Here is a 16527-nt window from a genome sequence, read left to right as displayed (position 1 = left end):
TTTATCCTAATGACCTAAGTCTCATTAGGGCTTCTATGGTTCAAAACAACTCTCACCTCATCTCTCCATCCATCCATCATTGGCATCAGGAGATTTTTGTTCAAACACACTGGGGCATCTATCTTCCTACACATCAGCGCTATTTTGAATACAACACTAATATGCTTACAAAAGCACTCAAACAACTAAGCAACAACGCTAAACTAACAATAGCACTACTTTGACTATACCATAGCGCTACCTCACAACAATAGCGCTTAATCAACTACTCAATAGCACTACAAAGATAACAATGCTAAAGCAGCTATACAATAGCGCAACTTTGGACGACAGCGCTAAAAACACTATGCAATAACGCTATAGTGGCACAATAGCGCTAATTAAGTTGACAACAATGCCAAAACACAGTTTTAGTGCTATTGTGTTGACTCAACTTGGACTAAGCAAAAAACATATAAAAAATGCATAAAAATCAAAAATTCAAATTCACATACCGCTGGTCCGTCATCATCTGGCCGCTGGAATTGTCAGACTCTCTCTAATCGGTGCTTTGCTACGGGATCTGACATCCTGACTGTTGCTTGCTCTTCTAAACGGTCACTATCAGAGCTACAATTTCACTATGGACGTGAATACAAATGAGCTTGTTTTCACCCCTTCCTCCCCATTTATACCCTTCGCCGTAACCCTAATTTTCCCTCACTGATCGTTGTGGTCCCCGCGAACTTCCCGAGCCTTCCATTTCTTCATTTTATCTCCGATTTCTTCTATTTTTCACCAGTAATGCTAACTTCTTCTCTTCTACCACCCTGCCAATTTTCATTCTTTTTCGAGAGATTGCCCGATTTTTCAAAAAAATTCGGCCCATCTCTCGAGGGGGCATACCACCCATTAAATTAGCATTTTATGGGGCATATTTCTTCACAAATGTTTTTCTTTCTTTGAAACGACGCGATAAACTGTACTGTCTCAAAGAGGGGCAAATGTAGTCACATAAATCTGTCCATTTTAATTAAATGAATATTTCGTATTTATTTGATTAAAAATCCACTAGCCATCAGTTAATTAAATTAATATTTAATTAATTCATCTTCAAACATTCTCCTATTAATTAAATAAATTATTCAATTTATTTTAATTAATTCATTAACCAAATTCACAATCAATTAAATGAATAAATTCTATTTATTCAATTTAATCCTCTTTCCTCTTTTAAATAAATTAAATAAAACATTTATTTAAATCATAAATCCACCCCCCCACTTGCATTTTCCTACATCTCCCACTTGCCTCTTAAATTTCCTTCCTAAATTCTTCTAGAACCTATCTAATCCTAATCAATTAGCCTAATCCATCCCCTAATTGTTGTCACATTCCTAAGCAACTTGGAGTCACTTCTCAAAGACTTCAAAGTCTTTGAAAAACATTTAATGCTTTGTGTGTTCAACAATTTAACCTCTAAAGTCTTCTAAACCACTTATGGCTCTTACATGACCATTTATGGTTAACCCCTAACTCAACCCTCATATGACTCATGTGTCTCCTCAAGTATTTATTGCTTTGACCATGGTTATCCCTTTTACCTTTGCACAAGAGTTTATCCATTGGATAAAAGCTTTATTCTTTGAATAATAAATTTATTCACTCAACCCAACCTTGCCCAAAAGAAGGATCTGGGGCAGGAGTTCTCTTTGTGTCCCCTTCAGGTATTACTTTCAAATATTCATTTTTGTTAGCTTTTCAATGTACCAACAATACTGTGGAGTATGAAGCTTTGTTGTTAGGGCTTGAAGTGGCAAAAGGGCATGGGATACAATTGTTAAGAGTGTTGGGAGATTCAGAGCTGGTTATTTCTCAAGTTAGGGCTAAATATGCATCTAAGAATGAGAGATTGAAATGATATAAGCATGCAGTGTGGGATGTAATTGAATACTTTAGTGCATTCTCTATCAATTGGATAGAAAGGTCAAAGAATATAATGGCTGATTTTTTAGCAAATGTTGCATTGAAGAATGATGATGTAGCACTAACAGGTGTATCCACAATAGAGATAAAAGCTAGGCCCGCTATCCCTGACAATGTTTATAACTGGCAAGTGTTTGAGGATGATGAAGATATCCTTAGGTTTATACAATGCATAGATGATTATAACGGACAAAAAATTGATTGTAATGCATTGGTAGAAGTGGTTGATAACAGAGAAACAGTATTTGGAAATGACTTGGTCCAGCTAGAAACCAATGAGATACCTAAGGGGTTAGTAGAACTTGAAGGTATGTTTAGCTACAATGACAGTCATTTGCACCAACAATCAACCACTAAGTTAGATGAACTAGAGGAGGTAAACTTAGGGACTGAATCATCCCCTAAGTTGGTTTATATTATAAAGAATTTGCCTCCTCATGTCAGGATTAATCTTATTAACTTATTAAAGAAGTACAAGCATGTTTTTGCTTGGTCTTATGAAGACCTAAAGGTGTATAGACAAGATTTGTTTCAGCATGAAGTTCCTTTGCTTCCAGATGCTAAGCCTTTCAGACAAAAACAAAGACCTATTAATCCCCTGCTGGAAACTAAGATGCAACAAGAATTGACCAAGCTGAGAGAAGGGGGGATCATTAAGGGATCATGGGTCTCCAATTTGGTCCCGGTTAGAAAGAAAAATGGAGACATAAGGCTCTGTGTCAACTTCAGAAACTTAAATGTTGCTTCGTTGAAAGATAATTATTTATCTCCAAATATGGAAGCTATGTTGCAAAGGGTGAATGGTTGTGATTTATTGTCTATGATGGATGGATTCTCGGGATACAACCAGGTGCTAGTGAAAGAATCAGAACAATTCAAAACTGCTTTCACCACCCCTTGGGGAACTTATGTTTATGTCAGGATGCCTTTTGGTTTAAAAAATGCTAGAGCTACTTTCTAGAGGGCAATGGATATAGCGTTCAAAGAATTTATAAATATCATCATGGTAGTATACCAAGATGATTTGACATGTTTCTCCAAGAAGGCAGATGACCAGTGTGGGCATTTGGAAAAAGTGTTCAGTAAGGCTCTGGAATATGGTGTCTCTCTAAATCCAAAGAAGTGTCACTTTGTTGTCACTGAAGGAAAGTTGTTGGGGCATATTATCTCCAAGAATGGGGTTAGGATATATCCTGAAAGAATTGAAGCCATAGAAAATGTATCTGAGCCCACAAGTGTTAAAGGTATTCAGTCCTTCTTAGGTAAAGTGAATTTTGTAAGAAGGTTTATTGCAAATTTTGTAGAAATTGTCAAGCCCATTGTGAGACTACTCAAGAAGGATACCAAGTTCTGCTGGGATCAAGAAGCTTCAAAGGCTTTTGATGAGATAAAAAGGGCCATTCAGGAAGCACCAGTGTTGAAATCCCCTGATTACAGTAAGCCTTTCTCTCTGTTATCTTTCGCTTCATATCACACAGTAGCTACTGTGCTTTTACAAAGGGATAATGAAGGGTATGAGCATCCCATAGCTTTCTATAGGAAATCTTTGCAGGCTGCAGAGTTAAAGTATGAAATCATGGAAAAGCAAGCATATGCTTTGGTCAAGGTTGTCAAAGCTTTTAGGCCATATCTGGTAAATGCACAAATAGTTGCTTACGTTCCACATGCTATAGTCAAAGACATTTTATCCCAATCTGAAGTCATAGGTAAAAGGTGCAGATGGGTAAACAGAATTCAAGAGTTTGATTTAGAGATAAGGATTACTAAATTGGTAAGAGGTTTAGGCCTTGCAAAGCTCATGACTGCATCAAATCTTCTTAATGTGGAAGAAAATAATGTTGAAATTGATAACACCTTGGTCACCAGTATTGAAAGGCAACCCTGGTATTCAGAGATAGTCCATTTCTTAAGAAATACAACAGAAGGGGTGACCCACAATCAGAAAAGAACATTAAAACTCAAGTCACAAAAATATGTTCTCATTCAAGGTGATCTGTTTTGGAGAAATAGAAATGGGGAACTGCTAATGTGTTTGGATGAATCCCAAGCTAAGAAAGTGTTGATTGAAATTCATGATGGAGTGTGTGGAGGTCATTACTCTGTTAAGACAACTGCTGGCAAGATAGTCTGGGCTGGGTATTATTGGCCTACTTTATTTAAAGATGCCCATGAACATGTCAGGAAATGTGACCCATGTCAGAAGTTTTCATCCAAATTGAAGTATGAAGGATCTTTACCCCTAAATCCGGTCACAGTGGAAGCCCCTTTTGTCCAATGGGGCATTGATTTTATTGGAGAAATTGTTGAGAGATCAGGAAGAGGTCACAGGTGGATCATAGTAGCGACTGATTATTTTACCAAGTGGATTGAAGCTATTCCCACCAGAAGAGCTACAAGTAAAATTGTCATTGACTTCCTGATGGATAATGTTATAACTAGATTTGGAGTCCCTGCAAAATTAGTGATGGATAATGCCATGTGTTTCAAGTCAGAAGAGTTTGTTGAATTTTGCACTAGTCATGGAATAATTATGTCTTACTCTTCACCTTATCATTCTCAGGGAAATGGACAAGTTGAATCTAGTAATAAAAGCCTCTTGAACATTATCAAGAAAATCCTGGAAGAAAACAAGAGGTCTTGGGATCAAAAGTTGAAATTGGCTTTGTGGGCTGATAGGGTTACTGTCAAAAAGGCTATTGGAGTTTCACCTTTTGAATTAGTTTATGGTACACAAGCCAGACTACCAATAAATAATATGCTTCCAGTATATAAGTTCCTGCAAGCTGAAGACATGGAGTTGTCTGAACCTATGGGGGACCGAATGATTCAGATAGTGGAAGTGGAAGAAATCGGAACTCTAGCTCACAAGAGAAATTTAAAGATCCAATTGCAGTCCAAATATCTTTTTGACAAAACAACATTGCTGAGAAAATTCCAAATAGGTGATATTGTTCTTCAATGGAATGCGAAGGGACAAGATAAGGGGAAACACAAAAAATTTGAGTCACTATGGATAGGCCCCTCTGTGGTTTGTGAATCCAAATGGAAAGGATTCATATTTTTTGCATAATATGAATGGTGAGGTACAGGAATTTCCAGTGCATGGACAATTCTTGAAGCATTACTTCTCTTAGTGTCCATGCACAGTAGGTCCCTGTTTGTATATATTTGTTTTTGCTTTTGTTGTTGTTTTTGGTTTGTTCCTCCAAAGAGTTCCTGAGATTCTTGTGTTGATCTCGCGATCAACCATCCCCAGTCAGAGTTGTTGTTATCACTATTTTAAAAATGGATGTTCTCGGTCCATAATTGGCTAATTTTTGTTAAAATTTTGAGTCTGGTTTTGGTCTTGTTACCTCTATTTTGTTGTAAGCCAATGAGAGGGTTTAAGGGTTTTAAGTTTTAACCTTCATGGTGTCTAAGTAAAAACCTGGTTCTAATTCTACGTTACTTTTTACCACTTAAGTGATGGGTCCGTTTCTCATGAGAAGTGTCCCCCCCATTGTTTTTTACCTAGGCGGTCCCTTAAATTTTTTAAATTTTATACGCCTATTACTTTGCCTTTTTCTAATGTTTATCAGGCCCTGTAAGTATCGTGCAACTCTTTGTTGATCCAACAGCTCGCGTTGATTCGTAAGATGAAGATGATCGCGAGTTATCCTCCACGAAATAGCGAAAAGTGGCGGGTCCCAGAAGCAGACAGGTTTTCCAAAGAGTAAAGAGTGGTTGGTTCAGAGGATGATCAATGGCCCCCGTTGATTCGTGGCCAAAAGGTGCTCGATATTTAGCCTTCGCGAAGCAGCGAAAACACGTGGTGGGTCCCATAGACAAGCGGTCTTCCTTGGTTAAAAGGTGATCGGGTTGGAAAAGGATCAACGGCTTGCGTTGATTCGCGGCCGGGAGATGCACGCGCTTTACCTTTCACGAAGCAACGAAAAGGTGGCGGGTCCCGATCAGACAGAGGTAAAGGTGGTAGGTCCAGCTGGCGATGACAGAGCAGTGACGGGGTGCTCAGTTGGCAGTCCGTAGTGGGCCCGGGCGAGGTGGTCATTGAAAGAATAAACAACGAGAAAGTTCCTGAGATCTGACGACCCGCGTGGATTCGCGAAGATAAGATGCTAGTAAGTTAGTCATCGCGAAGTGGCGAAAAAGGCCGGTGGGCCCAAAGGACAGGCAAGGCACGAAGTTAAAAGCCGATCAAGTCTATTTTGATCCAACGATCCTCGTGGTTTCGTAGCTGCAAGCTAAATGAAGATTAGTTTTCGCGAAGTAGCGAAATGAGGTGGAAATCACATGAAAGCATGACGTGGCATGACAATTGGTGCATTTCGCAGTTTAATAGTAATGTGTTGAATGTCGCGTGGCTCTGAAGGGTAGTTGAGGGCCCGCCTAGGTGTAAACGATAGTTATGTGGAGAAATGTGAAGCAAAACACGTGGCAATTTCAGAATGGAACCCAGAGGAGTTTCCTGAGCTAATGGATGATTGCCACGTGGCATTTGTTAACCAGTGACTAGGTAAAGTAAGTGGTCTCCGAAAATAAAGGGCCCACTTGAAAGGTTTAATGTTTGTTAAAAGGTATTCAGCTTGTGTTTGATCCAACGGTTCTCGTTGTTTCATGGCTCAAAGATGCCTGCAGCTTAATCTCTGCGAAATGGCGAAAACCGTTAGCCGTCAAGATGAGGTGCGGTTAGTTAGTGAGATTGACGGTCTTGGATAGAGTTAAAGACCGGGTGATTAGAACTTGATCTAATGGTTGGCGTGTCTTCATGAAGGAAAAGTATGCGAGTGTTAAAGCCCACGAAATGGCGAAAAGAAGGTGGGGCCCGACATTAACAAAGAGTGATCAAACGGAGGTAAAGGCGGTGTAAGTTCTTGTAATCCAACGACCAGCGTTATTTCGCGAAAGAAAGATGCAAAGGTTTTATGCACTGCAAAATAGCGAAAGACTGAAACAGAGGAAAGACTCAGAGAAGTTATGACCCGTTGGAGCCAGTTTTGAATTCAATTTGGCGAATTCAATTCTGAAAAGATAGCCTAATCATGCGGAGTTAATTTCTAAAAATTCAATGCCAACTTGTCCTTTAGAGTCTGCATCAACTTGATTGTTAGTATTGTTTCATTGAAGTCTGTTGCAGAGCAATTGGTGCGGAGTGATTCTCTTCAGGCGAATAATCAGGTTTTTTGTGCTTTTCTTGATAATTCTGGTCTGTTTCCAATTGTTGTTGTGTGAATTATTTCATTAGAGGCCTGTGCTAGTTTCAAGTGGTATAGTTGCTTATTCAGAAATGGCACCAAGAAGAGATTTGACAAGAAAATTGAATTATCAGGACAGGAACATCTATGATGATTTTTTAGAACAGTTAACCATGTCCACCAATGTCAGGGCTAAGGCTAAAGAGTTAGTACCAAAGAACCCTCGTCTAAAAATTGGGGATGGCCTGTATAATAAAGGCAATTGGTTAAGGGACCCTGAGATAGGGATATCAAGTTTAGGATTGTTCAAAGTCGGTTTTGGGCAGAGACATTCCCCAGCTCCTTTGAAATAACATATGGGAACTGGATGTAGGAAAAGTTGTGGTCCCTGGTGTATTCATGGATGTAGATCTGTTGACCCTAATTGCACAGAATTATGACCCTGTAGCAAGATGCATCAGAAATATAAAAGTATCAACCCTAGTTGAAATCAAAGATGATGAGTTTAGAAATGTTTTCAAGCTCAGTGAGGCCTCCAATTTGTTAGAACCTATTGATTTTGAGTCATTAGCCCAGATTTACAATGCACAGAGGGATCATCTTAGGAGTGGCCCATTGAAAGAGTTCTTTGTTAAGATAGGGGGGTTAACAGTTGTAGGCCCCAACACAATGGAACCATTCTCCCTCAATTTATTTACTCTGAGAGCTAAGGGTATGTATTGGGCACTATGTCAGATCTTTGGAGAGGATGCTGAAAAGAACATGCCAACCCCTTACATGTTAATGATTGCACAGATTCTAAACCCCTCCCTGGCAATAACATTTGATTATGCCCCATACCTTACTGATGCAATTCATAAAGGGCTAGTAGGGATAAAAAATGGTAAGGTGGATAGTTCATTTGGATGGTATTCCATGTTAATGCACATGTTCTTGTTCAAGGGTGCTGATTACTTTGCAAAGGAAATGGACTTGATCAAGGTAAAGGATAAGGAAGAAATGCATGTTCAACTTTGCAACACTCTCTTATACTGGGATAGAGAAGATGCTAGTTTTCTAAAGTTTGATAGATGCTTTGCATCTAAGATTAGAATTCTTTTATGCAAAGAAAACCCTAGAATTCCTAAGGCTCTTTTGGAATTCCTCGGACCTAAGGAGTTTGCAAAGGATATTAAGATTGTTCACAATTGGGGAGACATGTATTTGTACCCTGTTTCTAATGTTTTCAGAGTGTATGGTTTTAGAGGAACCCCCTACCTACTACCTTATCAGGTCCCATTGAAGATAGGGATTGCAGAAGTGTTGAGACAGATTGGAGGAGTGCAAGAAGCAGAGCTAACCAATAGGGGTAAAGGGACCATTTTCCCAACTATTACCATGGCCCACCATTTTATAATCACGAAAAGTGGATGGAAATATTTTGAAGAATTCTTTAAGTCATATAGGTTGTCAACTGCAGTTTCAAGATGTGCAGACCCTGAGGACTTTTTCAATGGTATGTTTAGAAAGAGAACAATGTGTAGAAGTAGGCCTCACCAATTTCAGTTCCCCAAAGATTTAATTAGGAATGAATTCAGCTTAGATGAGCAGGAACTAAGGAGAAATGGATTGCATATAAGAAGGCACTTGATTTTATCCATCAATTTGACAATAGCTATGACCCTCTTTCTAGCTTCAACCCTTTTGAGGAGAAAATCAAATTCTTGATTCTCTATTTTGAAGACCTCATGCAGACCCTAAAAAAACAAAGGGAGGCTATAATGCAGAATGATCCTGATAGGGTTAAGCTGGTCTTGGCTAAGCCTGCCTTTGCTAAGGCTATCCCACCTGGTGACTATGTAATGCATAAGAAGTCAAAGTACATTGTGATGATGTCAGTGACAGGTGAGCCTTCCACTTCAAAAGGGAAAAGGAAAATTGAAGATGTCATTGACATTCAGGATTCCCCTAAAAGGCAAGGAGTGGGAATGGAGGTTGAAACTGATGAACCTCAATATTCTCCATCTCAGTCCCCTATCCACATTGGAGATGAGGAAGCGGTGGCTGAACAATTATTACAGTTAGGGAGTCTAAGTGAGATTGCTTACACCTATGAGGAGACCTGAGAGGGGATGCCAGAGGAGCCACCTAGTGTTGAAATGAACTTAACTGATGGTGAGCTAAGGGGCAAAGAATTAGACCTTACTGTTAAGCAAGTCAATGAAGAATTCTTGGCTGACAGTAACTTTGTTACAACAGGGGCTTTCATGCAATTTGTGTGGAAGCAGAACATGGAACAATTCAATACCAGATGTGAGCAGAAGAAGAGTGAACAGCCTCTCAGAGACGCTAATCAGATAGAAGAAGAAATAAAGCAAGAAATGATGGCTGAATTCAAAGCTATCACTCCTGAAGCTAGAAGAGAGATGGTGTCAAAGGTTGGTGTTCTGATCCTCCCTAAATGGGATACAGCTGATGCTTTAGTTCTTGATGCAGTAAGGAAGGAAACAAACCCAATGGAAGGAGTGACCTTCAGCAAGGATAATGTTGCTCTTGTCATGTGGTCATTAAAAAAGGATGAGAACAAAAGGAGGAAAAATGCATTAGATTCTAGCCTCTTAGGAGGCATGATTGTTAAGAGAGTCCAAGATATAGGGGTAGTGGAAGCTGCAAGCACAGTTTTAGAAACTGCAAAGTTTAATGCGGCAATAGTAGAGAAAGAGGCACAAGAAAGAGCTAATCTCCAATTGAAGTTGGAGACTATCTTAAAGGCTTACAATGAGGCTAAAGAAGGAATAGCCAACAGGGACAGCATCATTACTAGACTCCATAGTCAGTTGGCAGGTCAGCACCATCCAAGTGAATCTTCTACACTCATGATAGCCTCCTCTCTAGCAAGACCCCCTCCTACTAGTCCCATCATAGAATACCCCCCTTCTCCTATGCCTTCTGGTTTCCAATCAGCTGAGACTGTCGAACATGAGTTGGAAAAATTAAAACAAGCTCAAGCCTTGTTTGCAAACAAATATGAAGAAAAGGTGAAAGCCACAATTTTGAAGTTTGCTGACTCAGTCAAGGCCTCCATTGTATACATAAATATGAAGAGGATTCTAGAGGTTATGATCAAATTCAGAGAAGATGAGGCCACTTTGGAACCAATCCTTAATAAATGGATGCCCAAAGGTAAGGAGTTGGAGCTCATGTGTTCATCCCATGCAGATGCAGAGGAGAATGACCATCTGAGGTCCACCAGTGAGTTTATAAAAGAGATGAATATTCTCTCAGAGGAAAGGGCAGGTATAAAAAGAAAAGCCCAACTATATAGAAAAGAATATTCGGATCATAAATTTGAATTGTTTCCAGGAGGTTTCATTGGTCCAGTTCAATTAAAAGAAGAGAAGACCTGGTTAGAGGAGCTGGACCACAATTTGTCCCAAAGGGTCAATCAAATTATCAACACTGATGACACATCTTTATTTGTCCAAACTATTGAAGAAATTGAAAAGGTGAAATCTCATTACAGTTTCATAGAAATAGAAATTGGGCATTTAAGAGTCACTTGGAAAAGACTAGAAGACATGAAACAAAAGGTTTTTAGTTTTGCTTGGCCAAGTGACGATGTTTTTCAGGAATGGAAGGATAATTATGTCGGACAGAAAGAAGATGCTCCAGAGCAATTAGAAGAGGTTGACACAGAACAAAAGGCACAAGAGGTTGTGGATGTTGAAAAGGACTTGTAACCGCTTCTTGGAGAAGAATTGCGGATGTAACAAACTTTTTAAAAAAGGGTTTGAAGCTTGTATGCATCCATAATATTATAAATGGATACCAGGACTAGTAAAAAATCATCACAAGAATTTGTAAAGAAACTCTGCAAAAATTTATCTGCGTTTTTTCTAGTGTTTCACAGAAAATTATCTAAGTTTTGTAAGAGTTTCCAAATTGAATATAAATATACAAACCATTAACTTTGAGCCTAAAATTTGTGTTGTCTTCTAGTATGCTTTCAAATATTTTATTGGTTTTAGTTGGGTAATTTAGGGTTATTTCAATTGAACAGGGATTGTAATGCAATCTTTATAGATATGTTTCTTAGCTTTCTTCTTTAGGAGGGGAATTAAATACGCGATAAATATCCTTATCAATAGGTTATTTGTTGGGAACTTTGAATTTGATGAACACTGTTTAGTATAACAAGGGAGGATTCTTATACATGTCAGGCATGTATGGAGTTGGTAGAAGCCAAAGTGATTGAGATGTATGGATATGTTTAATTCTGGAGTTCTTGTTTAAAATAGATGACTCTGTAGCCTGGATAAGGCACTTGTATCTGTTAATGTTTTCTTTTCTAAATCTCTTGAAGATCAACACTGAAAATGAGCCTAAGTTTTCCTATATTTTTTCAGTTTTTCATTTAAGGCGATAAGATCCACTGGTTTTTGGACAATGGTTATTGTGGATTTTGTTTAAAAGTGTGAAAGTATTCACATAAGGTATACCCGCCTGAACTTTGGATAAGTTCGAAGTGTAGAAGGTTATTAAAACCTTGTCATATGTTGCTCTAAGGTTCTTGTTCCTTGATTTCTCCATTCACATGTAGAGTTATTCTTTTTCATCAAAGGGGATAAGAAGGGGATCAGAATTTGAGAACAACACCAGTGACAATTGTTTTTTATTAAAAAAAAAGCATTAACAAGGGCGTCGATCCTTAACAAAGAGACCTTAATCCCTCTACAATTAGCGATAATTATTGCTAATTGTTTTTGAAACAGAGCAGTGTTAAGAAGGATGTTGGCCCTTTACAAAGCCAAAGGCTATCAAAATTTAAAGACCAAGTAGGGATGCAAACCCCAAAAGGACAAAGTTAGACCAGCCTAACCAACCAGTCAAACCATCAACACCCAATCGAAATCAAGAGAGGGGAGAAAACCCCGAATCTTGAGAAAGAAGGGCATGGGAAAGGTGGTTAGATTTTCCTTTCCGCCTACGACAAACAACCATCCAGGCAACACTATCAGTAGAAACTTTCAAAGAAGAAACAAGCGAGGAATACCCTGCAGAGTCACTGCCAGATTGTTGTTACAGAGCGGCAACGGGCTGTTGCAGCGGAGCAACAACAAGAGAAGAGATGCCAAGAGCAAAGTGAAAGTGAGAAGCATGAGGATCCAAGGGGGCAGAAGGGGCCGCAACAACAGTAACATCAACCAAGGCTTCATCAACAGTAAGGGGCACCTCATCTTGAGATGAATCAACCGAAACAGAATCTGAAGCATTAATCGTCAAGTGGTCATTTGTAGCATCCTTCCACCAAGTAGCAGCACCTTTGTGGCGAGAGAGAGAACAGTCAGAAGCAAGGTGACCAGCGACAGTTGTTGCTCCTTTTTCCACTCCGGATAGATCGGTGTTGGGCTCTTTGGATTGGTCTATTGCAACAGCTAAAGTTGAAGAGGGTTGGATAACTGTAAAAGGGAAGCATTCAAAGACGTCCAAGCCTTCTTTTGATATGATTGTTCATTCCCACAAGGCCAGATCTTGAGGGCACTTGTAGTGGGCTGTTTGGGCTGGTTTTTCTGGCTCTATCCTAGGATGGATTGTCTGTTGTCTTTCGGGGCAGACTCTGTTTTTTGGTTGTGGCTCTCTCCTCTTGCTTGAGTAGTCAAGTTCTATCCATTGTTTGATATATAAGGGTTTCAGATCCCTTCAAAAGTTGTTTTTCACTTAATAAAAAACTAATAGAAGAATATCAATCAATTTTAATATATTGAAATAGATCAAGTAGGGGATAGTACAAATGGTATCAAAGCTTTGATCCTGTCATCCTGAAGGGTAAAGATGAATCATTGAATCATTCTAGTCAATAAGAAGAAATCTAACAATATGTGTATTCACGTGTATGCCATGTATGCTTCGTGTTTGATTCATATTGGTAGATGACTTAGTTTGAGAAAATTATAATCGACATTGCTTGAGGACAAGCAAATTTGGGAAGGGCGGACTGTAATGTCCCCACTTTGAAATATAATTTGATAATAAATGAGAATAATAAAATTAAAATACAAAAGAATTAAAATAAAAATAAAAATTAAATTAAAATATAAAAGAATATAATTAAAATTTGATTACAGTTAATGAATGGTCAAAAGGCATGAAATGATAAGTTGTGACTTGCCCAAAATATAAGGTATAAAAGAGAGGACAAAAGTCATTTGAAGGGATAATTTGGGAATCAAAAGTGCAAATCTGATTGTGAAAGGTTGTGTCCCTTTCAAAGGGCAGAAATAATGAAGAGTTGCACTCTTTCAAAGTGCGCTAATGGTGAAAGGGTGTGTCCCTTGCCAAAGGACATACATGATGAAGAGGTGTGACCTCTCCCTCACATTGAGAGATATATAGGAAAGGAATCAAAAGCATCCAGGGATATCACCATGGATCAGATTAGATCAAAACTGTTATTAAGTTACAGGCAGTAACACCCTTGTTCTTGGTGGTATGCATGGGGATGTGTTTAATGTGTATGCTTAATATATGAAGCCTGATAATGTTATTACGCAGAATTTAATAGTACTATTACTATGGACTGCAATGTGTATGACAATCATACTTAATTTCATATATATATATATATATATATATATATATATATATATATATATATATATATATATCACATAAGAAATTAGTATACTTAATAGTCTAAATCATGTTATTACTGTTAGTATTTAAGAAGATGGTAATGAGATGTTCCAAAAAGATAGGTAAGGGCTTGGATCTGTAAACTTTGAGGGAGCCTATTGTAGTCGATCTCGAAGCGCCTTGGTAACATACGTAAACCCTTCTCCCTTAAAACTGAAGTAGTAGCAAGGTCTGATATCTATATTAAGAACTATGAATAATGAAATTAATCATCTAATGAGGAAAATAGATAAACACTTGTTAATAACTAATTGAAGAATATCAATCAATTTTAATATATTGAAATAGATCAGGTAGGGGACATTACAAATTGTATCAGAGCTTTGATCCTGCCATCTTGAAGGGTAAAGATGAATCAATGAATCATTCTAGACAATAAGAAGAAATCTAACAATACGTGTATTCACGTGTATGCTTCGTGTTTGTCATGTTTATGCTCCGTGTTTGATTCATATTGGTAGATGACTTAGTTTGAGAAAATTATAATCGACATTGCTTGAGAACAAGCAAATTTGGGAAGGGCAGATTGTAATGTCCCCACTTTGAAATATAATTTAATAATATATGAGAACAATAAAATTAAAATATAAAAGAATAAAAATTCAAATAAAATAAAAATTAAATTATAAAAGAATATAATTAAAAAATTATTAAAGTTAATGAATGGTCAAAAGGCATGAAATGATAAGTTGTGACTCGCCGAAAATATAAGGTATAAAAGGGAGGAGAGAACTCATTTGAAGAGGGGATAATTTGGGAATCAAAAGTGCAGATCTGATTGTGAAAGGTTGTGTCCCTTTCAAAGGGCAGAAATAATGAAGAGTTGCACTCTTTCAAAGTGTGCTAATGGTGAAAGGGTGTGTCTCTTGCCAAAGGACATACATGATGAAGAGGTGTGACCTCTCCCTCACATTGAGGGATATATAGGAAAGGAATCAAAAGCATCCAAGGATATCACCATGGATCGGATCCGATCAAAACTGTTATTAAGTTATAGGTAGTAACACCCTTGTTCTTGGTGGTATGCATGGGGATGTGTTTAATATATATGCTTAATATATAAAGCTTGGTAATGTTCTTACGCATAATTTAATAGTACTATTAATATGGACTTCAATATGTATGACAGTCATACTTAATTTAATATATACGCATAATTTAATAGTACTATTAATATGGACTTCAATATGTATGACAATCATGCTTTATATATATATTTATAAGAAATTAGTATACTTAATAATCTAAATCATGTTATTTGTGTCAGTGTTTAAGAAGATGGTAATGAGATGTTCCAAAGAGAGGCAGTCTAAATCCAAGCAATAGGTTAAGTCCCAAGATAGGGTGGGGATTAGCGATCCATAAGCCTTGAGGCTATAGACCCAAGAGAGGTAAGGGCTTGGATCTGTAAACTTTGAGGGAACCTATTGTAGTTGGTCTCTAAGCGCTTTGGTAACATACGTAAATCCTTCTCCCTTAAAACTGAAGTAGTAGGGTCTGATATCTATATTAATAACTATGAAAAATGAAATTAATCATCTAATGAGGAAAATAGATAAGCACTTGTTAATAACTAATTGAAGAATATCAATCAATTTTAATATATTGAAATAGATCAAGTAGGGGACATTACAAATGGTATCAGAGCTTTGATCTTGCCATCATGAAGGGTAAAGATGAATCAATAAGTCATTCTAGTCAATAAGAAGAAATCTAACAATACGTGTATTCACGTGTATGCTCCGACCATGTGTATGCTTCATGTTTGTCATGTGTATGCTCTGTGTTTGATTCATATTGGTAGATGACTTAGTTTGAGAAAATTATAATCGACATTGTTTGAGGACAATCAAATTTGGGAAGGGCGCACTGTAATGTCGCCACTTTGAAATATAATTTAATAATAAATGAGAATAATAAAATTAAAATACAAAAGAATAAAAAATAATATATAAATATAAATATAAAAGAATATAAATAAAAATTGATTAAAGTTAATGATGAAACGACAATAGAAACAAGAAAGCCCTACTAATGTTAATGAATTGTCAAAAGTCTCAAGGCATGAAATGATAAGTTGTGACTTGCCCAAAATATAAGGTATAAAAGGGAGGAGAGAACTCATTTGAAGGGGGGATAATTTGGGAATCAAAAGTGCAGATCTGATTGTGAAAGGTTCTGTCAAAGGGCAAAAATAATGAAGAGTTGTACTCTTTCAAAGTGTGCTAATGGTGAAAGGGTGTGGCCCTTGCCAAAGGACATACATGATGAAGAGGTGTGACCTCTCCCTCACGTTGAGAGATATATAGGAAAGGAAGCAAAAGCATCCAAGGATATCACCATGGATCATATCAGATCAAAATTGTTATGAAGTTACATGCAATAGCACCCTTGTTCTTGGTGGTATGCATGGGGATGTGTTTAATATGTATGCTTAATATATAAAGTCTCGTAATGTTCTTACACAGAATTTAATAATACTATTAATATGGACTGCAATATGTATGACAGTGATAATTTCATATATATATATATATATATATATATATATATATATATATATATATATATATATATATATATATATACATAAGAAATTAGCATATTTAATAGTCTAAATCATGTTAATACTGTCAGTATTTAAGAAGATGGTAATGAGATGTTCCTAAGAGGAGCCCTCTAAATCCATGCAATAGGT

This window comes from Cryptomeria japonica, chromosome 8 (assembly GCF_030272615.1).
Source record: "Cryptomeria japonica chromosome 8, Sugi_1.0, whole genome shotgun sequence".
Taxonomy (NCBI): domain Eukaryota; kingdom Viridiplantae; phylum Streptophyta; class Pinopsida; order Cupressales; family Cupressaceae; genus Cryptomeria; species Cryptomeria japonica.
Note: the sequence above shows the minus strand (reverse complement) of the source record.